The 9,302-nt window shown below is 47.8% G+C and overlaps 1 long non-coding RNA gene across 1 annotated transcript; it reads left to right on the top strand.

Moving 5' to 3' along the window:
* The first annotated feature begins 1,526 nt into the window (after positions 1-1,526).
* Positions 1,527-6,385, top strand: LOC311191694. Its single transcript, XR_014617297.1, has 3 exons — positions 1,527-1,593; positions 3,019-3,167; positions 6,102-6,385. It is a non-coding gene; the product is annotated as an uncharacterized lncRNA (long non-coding RNA).
* The last annotated feature ends 2,917 nt before the right edge of the window (positions 6,386-9,302 follow it).

Genomic DNA, 9,302 nt, shown 5'->3' with positions numbered 1-9,302 from the left:
ATGTGGAAAATACCAGTGGAAAGGTTAGGATGGGAAAAGCCTGTGATAACCCTGGCTGCTATTAGTAAATAATTTAGGGAGGAACTCACAGGCTCCTCGAGGGTTCCACGGAAGAAAGCACTGAAGCATACGCTCCAAGCTATACAGGTACCCACATGCTCACTATACCCAAGGAGTGGGTGTCCCTGCACACAACAAAGTTGCTAACTGCACTCAAATTCCTGGCGCACGTCCCCCATCTGATATCAGCATGGCTCTGCACACACTTGTTTTCTTCCTATCTGAGGAAATTCTTTTGCAGAGGTCCCGAACTGTGCCACCCCCTGCCGCTGAGCACGGGGCGTGAGCCTGCCTGCATCTCACCTGCCCGTGTGGAGGGGCAAGAGCGGGTCTGCCCCTGCAAGCCCTTCAGACATCATCTCCTCCACACAGACCCACCAGCAAGGGTGCCAATTAGTGCCAACGGGAGCTTATTGAGCACTGAGGTAGGCTTGCTGTTGTGTAATTGCTGGGAAATGAAAACAGCCTGTTCCTGCAGGTTGGTTTGGGGTGGGATGTCGTTCCCCCCCTTTTTTTTTGGGGGGGGGGGGGGGAGGAGTGTATTGTACAATAACTGCAATTAAATCTTTCTTGGCAAGGCATTTTGTTTGAGACCTCTTTCCCTATATAACTGCTCTGCATCCCTGTGTGAACTACTTGATGTTTCATTACACAAATAGGCTTCATTTGCAGAAATGATGCCCTGCTGGGAAAAATCAAATGCTTGAATTACAGGTATTCTGCAGGGGGGAATCTGTCCTCAGACAGTGAGACTGGGGGTCAAGACCTGCCCACAGCTGCTGGGCTGGAGCAGTTACACTGAGAGAAGGATTTATTTTTAAAAATCTATTTTAAGAAAAAGGCTTCTAGGTCTAAGGGGAGAAATAATCATTGCTCAAGACATGCTTGAGCCATAGAAAGCCAAGGATGCTGGTTGTGCTGGAGCCAGCTGCAGAAAGTCCTTGAACAGCAGCCGCTGAAGTAAGCTGTGAGTTTGTCTGCAGACACCTCTCCAAGTTCATGACCTAACTTTCCTGCCTGTGCTTAAAATCTCACAAGAACTACCTGGGCTGAGTGAATTTTGGGTTGACAAAAAGCAGGGAAGGGACTTTGTGACATGTCCTGTTCTTTTTCTTCTCATGTCATCAGACAACATGCCCTTCCTAGGGCACTCCAGGGTTTTTGTGCCTGCCCAAAGCTGAGCTTGGCAAACTAATAGCAAGAGAGCTTAAGGAGTGTTAACAAATCTCACCCTGCTTCTTCCCCTCCATTCCTCTCCTGGGTTTATGCTATAAGGTCTCAAATTATTTTTTCATGTGGCAAGGGATTCATGTAACTCAAGTCAGACATTTAGAATGAGCTCTGTACCTGGGCTACTTATCCAAAGCAGACAGACACACAGACACCTGTGGGGCAGGTCTAATACAGATCAGGTTAATTGTGCCCTAGAAGCACCCACTTCTCTCTGTTGACTTTGAAGGGAGCAACTGGCTCAGACTCTTCCTGCCATGTCTAAATTTTGATCAGAGGGGTCCACCTTGAAGTCCGTAGCATGTAAGTCCTTATCAAGGTATCTGCACTTGCTGCTGATGCAATATACATATTTATGCCTGCAACGTGACTGTCCTTGGGATTTTGTGATTCTCAGGTAGCAGCGACATTATGTATCAAGGTCATAGCTTACTTCCCTCATAGAATATTAGTCGAGGAAGCAAAACAATGTTAAACCTTAGCATTCTGATATTAAGTCCTGGCGAGTCCATAATCCTTCTTTTCCAATAGTAATACAACATATTTTCATTAATGCTTAATGCAAAGAGATCTAGCCCATCAGGCCAAGGGAGCTAGTTGTGCTCATAATGCAATGGGGTCATGCAGCGTAAATATTCAGGCTGCCTGCCTGCGTATGGCTCTGCTCATCAGTCCTTCAACAAGCACAATAATCATCAGTTCAGTCCCATCATGGTCAGCTGAGACTGAAAATGGTTTCCATGGGTTAGGTACCTGGTAAGAAGCCTGCTCATGCCTCCCTGCTCCCACAGCCAGCACTGCCCAGTCCTTCCAAGGCACTGAGGGTTCACAGGGAGAGTTGGAGCAGACCCCAGATGGGAGCAGAGGCAGGAAGCTGTGAAAATGATAATAAAACGGTCTGTAGAGAAAGACCATGGGCTGGCCGGTTGGATTTTGACAGCCTTGAAGTGGATTAGCCCTGGGGTATGCCCCAGGGTGGCAGCTGACAGAGGCTGGTGCTATTTATACCTGCATCTCATTTGCACCAGAGAGATGCCACCTGCCAGAGAGGGGAACCTTTCCCAACAATATGGCTGCTCCAAAAACCAAACCGCTTTAAATCAAAGGAAAAAGAGAGGGGGAAGAAGAGAGGATCAGCTTGTGCTTTCACAGTGTAGCACGTATTTGTATGGCTTGAGCAAAGCAGACACACAAAACACAGCAGCAACCTGGGGATGTTACCTGTGGGGTTTACTAGAGTGATGTGAGCAGCAGATGAACACACGCTTTCTGTGGAGTGGTGGGCATCTCACCTGGGTGGGAGCTCCATCTGGAGCAGCACTGCTGAGTGCAACACTGCCTGCAGCCCCACGCTGCTGCCCACAGGCTGGGGCAAGGGCAAAACAGCCACAGTGGAAGGAGAGGCAGAAAGGACACAAGGTTTGTGGGTACTTCTGTCCTGAGGGCTAGTTGCACCCAGGGAAATGGTTGGTCCTTCAGTGAGACAACTTCTTTTTCAATGACTGGTCTGGAGGGGCTGCATCCATTTTGTCCTCCTAAGGCTTTTGCCTTCCATGTACCTTAAGTAATAAACCCCTGCATTTTGGATAGGTGAAATGCCTTTGTTCCAACACAAGAACAATCCCAAAGAAAACCATAACACTTTTTTTTTGGGGTGGGGGGGGGGGAGGTGTTCAACATGAGATGAAATTATAATTGCTTTTTCCTTTGCTTCTTTCCACGCATCAGAAAGCTGCCGTTTGTGAAGCTCTGCAATGTCTCCAGCCCCAAGCCGTTGGAGGTGAGCCTCCAGCTCTGCCTGTGAGCCCTGACAGCTGTGTGACAGCCGTGTTGCGGTGGCCGGTGTGGCTCTCACCCCACGCCGGGCCCTGTGCAGGGTGTGTATACTGAGGGGGAGGTGTAGAGGGGTCAGCTCTCTGGTAACAAAGCCTCAGGGCTTCCAGCCAGCATCCAGCCTGGCCAGACCCCAGAGGCACAACCTCTCCTGCCAACATTGTCTGGTGAATTATGGTTTTAGGCCCCTTTCCCTGAAGGAATCAGGCTTCTCTGAGGACCTGGCTGTGTGGGGGTTCGCCAGTGCACTTCAGTCCCACAATAATTTTTTAACCTTCCCACTGGTTTAAATTGAATTTGAGGATGGGCAGAGGTCTTTGAGCTGTTAGCTTTGCCTAAATTTCAGGCAAGGTGAAAAGATAGGGGAGTCACTGCTTTCACGCCCCCTCGGTGTGAATGAGGGTGTGCCACAGCCCTGAGCAGCTAGGCCCTGGGAAGTGGTGTACTGACAGCCACCCCTTATGGGACCACTCCTCCAGTAGCACCACCCACCATCCAAAGGGGACAACAACAAGGAAAAGGGTAAGAAACAGTGTTTTAAAAGCTGAGGAGAATATTAGGGGGGCAAGTTGGGTACTCGCCATCCTTGCTTTTCAGCCTCTTTTAGTACTTCCCAGCAGCAGAGGGAGATGCCACCCGCCCCACATCACAACCTGTTGCTATTTTTGGCACCAGTTCGTCAGCTCCTGTGTTTCCATATACACAGGCGCAAACATCTTCAGGACTGAATTTTCCAACCATTCATCAACTTGAGAAACCAGAGTAGCCAAAGCTTCTGGATGTTGCAACCTGCCCATGGGGTGGGAGCCCCAAAGTCCTGCAAGGGCCTGGCAGCCATACCAAAAAGCTATAGAAGCTGAATGGGAGTGGGCAGTGAGCCTGTGGTCCCTCACAGTGGGTGCTGGCAGAGAAACAAGGTGCCATTAAGTGGCTCCCAGCGCTGCCTCTTGCTCCTGCCTTGGAGAGCCACGTGTAAGGGAAAAGGTTCATTGCAGCTCGTGAAGAGGAAAGCAAAGAGATAATTGAAAAGAAATGCTGCTAAATTAGATCGCAGCTACATCCCACTGCAAATATGTGATTTTCTGTGCACCATTTGTGCATCAACATTTTAGCTGAACAAGGATGAAAAGTTAACATATTCACTAGGCCTCATTACCATATAACATGTATAATTTATAAGATTTTAAGATTAGGCTGATTTCTGGTGTTGTGGGGTTTTTTTAAAACTACCAACACGTATTTTAATTGAATTTGTCCATCCTTTGCGTAAAATAATAAAACCCCTCAGTGCAATCTTAATCTTTTCCAAATTCCCTTGTCACCAGCTGAACCAGATGATGTTAGAATGCCTTAATCATGTTTTAACATCCTCAGAGTCCATAGATAAGTCCAACATGAAAATCTCCATCCTTCCATGTCCCCCCCAATTCAAGCAGTTCCCTTTTAACAAGGCCACAGCAAGCTCCTCACTGATTATAGGCAGAAATCAGGTGTTTTTCAAACTGCACTTGTGAATGAAGGCGAGGGTCCAAGCACGCAGCTCTGCACAAGGAAAAAGTAGTGATAATGGAATGGGAATTAAGGAGAAAAACTTGCAAATTCACCTCATTTATCACTCCTGCTTTCTGTCAAACTAAACTTTCTGCGTGTAGGTATGCATACTGTTAAAAAGAGTCAGCATCATGTTAAAGGGAATAATATAAGGACAGGTCTACTTCAGCGTGCAATATTCCCCCTGAAAAACAATTACATGGCTTGCTTAAAAAGCGTTAGATTTTTAAAAGGGACACATGATAGTTTTTGCCTTGCCTTGGGTGATTTGGAGGATTTGTGTAGCAGTACCTAAAAGCCACAGACTGACCCGTTTGTGGCTGTGATTCTGCCCTGACTCGCTGTTCTGCAGCTGGGACATTAAGAAAAATGTCAAGTAGATGGATGAAGCTTTTTAAGGACAGGAGAGAGGGACTCCTTTATGAACCTTTGGGTGTCCACATCTGACTTAAAGAGATTTGGACGCCCTAAGTAAGTAGCAGAGGGTGCTCGGCTACTGTCTCCTGCACACCCAGTGAGGCTGCTTTAGGCAATCAGCGCTCTGTGCATGCAAGGAGCCGCCTGCTAGAAAGCCACACTTGGCAGCTGCACTGCAGCCCTACAGCTGCTTCGTCGCGTGGCTGTAGCCGGCGCTGGGCGCCTGCAAGCCGAGGTGGGCAGCAGCTGGGCAGGCAGCAGCTGGGCAGGCAGCAAGCTGGGAGGGAAGCAGCCACATAGGCAGCATTGCCCTGTAAACGTCAGGTGTGGCGACTCAGGGGGCTTTACCCGTGAGCTTATGAAGCAGCCTGGTACTCAAGCATCCCTGGAAACATGCGCAGAGCTCCCCGTGCCCTGGTCGTGGCTCAGGGCCATGCTGCCCACCAGCCACAGCACTGACAGGTCTTCTTTCATGAAGGTCCTTGCCGGCCAACTGTCCTGAGCATTTGCCCCTCATTATTCTCCACTGCAGAAGAGAATTACTGTTATTACCACCATAGTTATTGTTATTAGTATAATTATTGGTGTTCCACATATGATCTGTAGTCTCTGGGATGTGGGGCTTGGGATTAAAAAGATTTCAGGAGAGAAAGAATGAAAAAGGAGGCAGTAGTGAAAAAGATGGACTCTCAGAAGACAGAAAGACTGTGTGGAGCAGAAACTAGGGAAGGGGAGAGGAGGATGAAAACATGCACAGAGACAGAACTACTGGACCGGGACCACTCTTGTGCAGATTTTGGTGGTAAAGCAGAAGGGTTCTGTGAATTCCCAAAGTACAGAGAGCAAGGAATCTTCTGATCAGCTCAAATTATTTCTTGTTAATGTTCAGGCTAGCAAACTGATGTCGCTTTCCATCCCAATTAACTAATTTTATTTGGTCTTATTTGAAACAGTGGCTTCATGGCTGACTTAATTTTGATTCTAGCATTTTCTGCATCCTTGTTTATTAGGATGATGGCTGTTTTAGGGAAAAAAATCATGTCTGAGGCCAGTGTGGCAGGCTTCTTGAGCTGGCTGCAGGACCTTCCAGGCAAGGCAGAAAGTCGGTCACAGGACCGCAAGCGGCTCACACTCATTCTGACCTTGGAGGAAAGACAGTGAGTCCAACCAGCCAACGGAAGGAAAAAATTATCCTGGAAGCAACAAAGATAAAGGAAAAACTCCAGTGTTTAAACAGCTGCCTGGGCATGTGATGCAAATGGCAGAGGACAAATTGAACTAATCGGATGATGTGAAAATGAACTGATACTTCATACGCTCTCATGCCTCATCTGTGTTTGTTTAATAGCTGTGTTCTTGCTCTTGCTTGCTGCATCCATGAGCCAAACAGCTTACTTTTAGGATAGGTTTTTCCAAGGGATTCAGAAAAGTAACTGGGAGGGTTGTGTGGGTGAGGATGTCATTTGCAGCCTGGAGGGGTCGCTGGGGGTGTCGTGCCCTGGGCACTGAAGCCAGGATGCTGCCAACCTGGGCACAGCAACAGCCTCCAGAAGAAGGTAACATGGGTTCTGGGGGAAGGGGGTGCACAGGAGCCCTTGACCCCACAGCCCAGCCACTGTTACCCTTGCCCAAACTGCTATCCAGCACTGTTCCCAGCCTTGCACACTCACATCCCTGCTCACCCAGCTCGCACCTGAGCTCGCAGGCTGTGCACCCACCGTGGTGTGATGCTGCCACGTGTCCCAGCTGCAGCAGGGAGTGACAGCGAATGGCAAAGAGGGGACTGCACAGCCCAGCAAACCCCAACTGAACAGCCCTGCAGAGGTGGAGGCAGAGATATTTTGGCAGGTACAGCAGACGGTTTGGATAACACTTTTGGACAATCTTCACCAGCTCAGATTCCTCTGCGGCTGCGGAGCGGTTAGCGCCAGTGGGTTGGGAAATGGGTTTGTGTATACGGGAGGCCCATCAGGAGGCACAGCTTTCATCGTGGCCTGTTCCAACTGCTTAGATATCGAGCTGGGTATTTTTCACAATCCAAGCAGAAAAAGTCACTTCTAGCTGTAAGGCAGGGCTGCTTCAGTGTACTGTTTGTTGGGCAGCCAATTGCTGTTCTAAACCTAATCCTAAGAAATAAGCCACGTATTATAAATAAAGCTGGAATTAGCAGAGCATATGGGACCTAATAAACACAATATTGATAGGATTAGATGTGAAATACTAAGGTCTGATCCTGTTGGCCCTTCCCCTAGCAGCAGTCTCATGGATATTTCTTATACTCACGTGGAAAGGCCTGTTTTTTTAGAAGGAAAACAGTTGTGTGGATAAATTACAGGTAAAGCAGCATTGAAATGATGAAGTCTTTAAAAGATGGCTGGTGACTTTCAAATTCTGGTTTTGAGTGCTTTTCCTAACTTCCCATAAAGACTTAAAATTCAAGATGTCTCCAATGTTGATTCAAAAAAATCTGCCTCTTGATCTTTGGGGAAGAGACCTTGAAGTCTACAATGGAAGATACAGACTACAGTTCTCTACCAAATCAACTTCAGAAAGGCGGTGGGGCTGAAAAACAAAAAAGGAAACACCCCCCTACCCCTCCAATTATCTTAAATGATATTTAAATTCACCCTTAACATTAAATAACAGAAACCAGAGCAGAAGAGGACCAAGCTCTGACGTCACTGGTATTTAGATACCTGCAATAACATTAAAAGCCTTTATATATTTGATGGCAAGTCTGAAGCTGGAACATTTCTATAATTAAAATGTATTTATCTTGATGAGGACATAGGTACATGTAAGTCAGTAGCGTTATCAGTGAGATGTAGGGGAAGATACAAACAGTCACTTGGTCCTGACCTTCTGCTGGAAGTATGGCTTATTTATTCCATCACCAGCCCACTCATACGTACAGGTCTTTGAGAAGTTAGAAGCGTGTTTGCACTTACCTTGCCTGTCTCTGCTTTCCCATGTGCTCTCCATTGTGCACATCAGTGCGGAAATACCAGGATTAGACCCTTGTCACTGAACCGACGATAAAGACCATTAACTCGATCTGTCATCACTGGATGCCCATTCCCATCTGATCTGATTGATTTCCAGTGGATTAGCCTGGGTACATCAGATGTTAGAATAACCCAGTAACCTATGACCAAGAATGGTACAGGGAGAGAAGACGTTACGTGCAACCCTCTGTGCCTCTGTCTTGTCCTTCTTAAAATACTGAGCCGTGGCAGGCACGTATTGATCCCATATGTGATAACAGCTGTTAGCCAGACACACAGATCCATTGTCTGCATCGCTGATGGCTGGCTAAGAACAATAAGCACACTTGCTACGCTGGGAAAATAACTGCCATTGAGGCAGACCTTTGCTCTGAGGACCCCGTGTTGCATTAAATGTTGTTAAGGGGGCATGATTCTGTCTTAATGCTGGAAGATGCCAGGATCTCTGAGCAGCGTGAAATCCTCAGAGCTGCCCTCAGAGCATCTGCTATAGGTTGTCGGCATAAGGATTTTATGTGAAATAGCTGGGCATCCCCATGCTTCAACACTCAGAGTGACAAGGAAGCTGAGCATCAGTTAGAGCCGCCATGGAGCTGCTTTGCCTCCTTGAGAGTCCTGAATAACTTGAGCTGACATTCTGCTAAAAGAAGACAGCTTTTTATTTATATATCAACAGCCTTTTAAGTTTGCTTGTGTTTGCATCAGACGTCTCCTGGGGCAGGCTGCTGGCACTAGCCAGCTTCCACTGTTGCCTCACTCCTCCCCACTGCTCTGGAAAGCACTTTCCTGGGCTCACATACAAACACAACCCGCTATAACAGCAACTAATCGCTTCCAAGTACAAAACAACACTGTGCAGGATTGCTGGGTTTGCTTCTCCTGCTCATGTGCCTTCTCCCACTCATGTGCCTTCTCCCAGCACCAGGTCAGCCCACACCACCTTGATTCTCCCCTCATTCCTCCCCCCTCCAGCTACACTGAGTTTTGGCACACTGGGTCTGAAGGGCAGCTGGAGCGTGCCAGGCACTCCGACTGTGCTGGGGACTGCCAGGGTATATTGATTCTCACAGGTATCCTTCACACAGGACCTGATGGCAGGGCCTTGGCCACCCTTGGTCTCCCATTGTGTGTATTTTGCTTGCACAGTGGTAAGCCAGAAAGCACACGTGCAAGCCAGGAAGCCCCTGTAATGACACTAAACTGATG

Source organism: Gallinula chloropus, assembly GCF_964237585.1.
Source record: "Gallinula chloropus genome assembly, chromosome: 1".
NCBI lineage: Eukaryota > Metazoa > Chordata > Aves > Gruiformes > Rallidae > Gallinula > Gallinula chloropus.
This window is presented reverse-complemented; position numbering and strand designations above follow the sequence as displayed.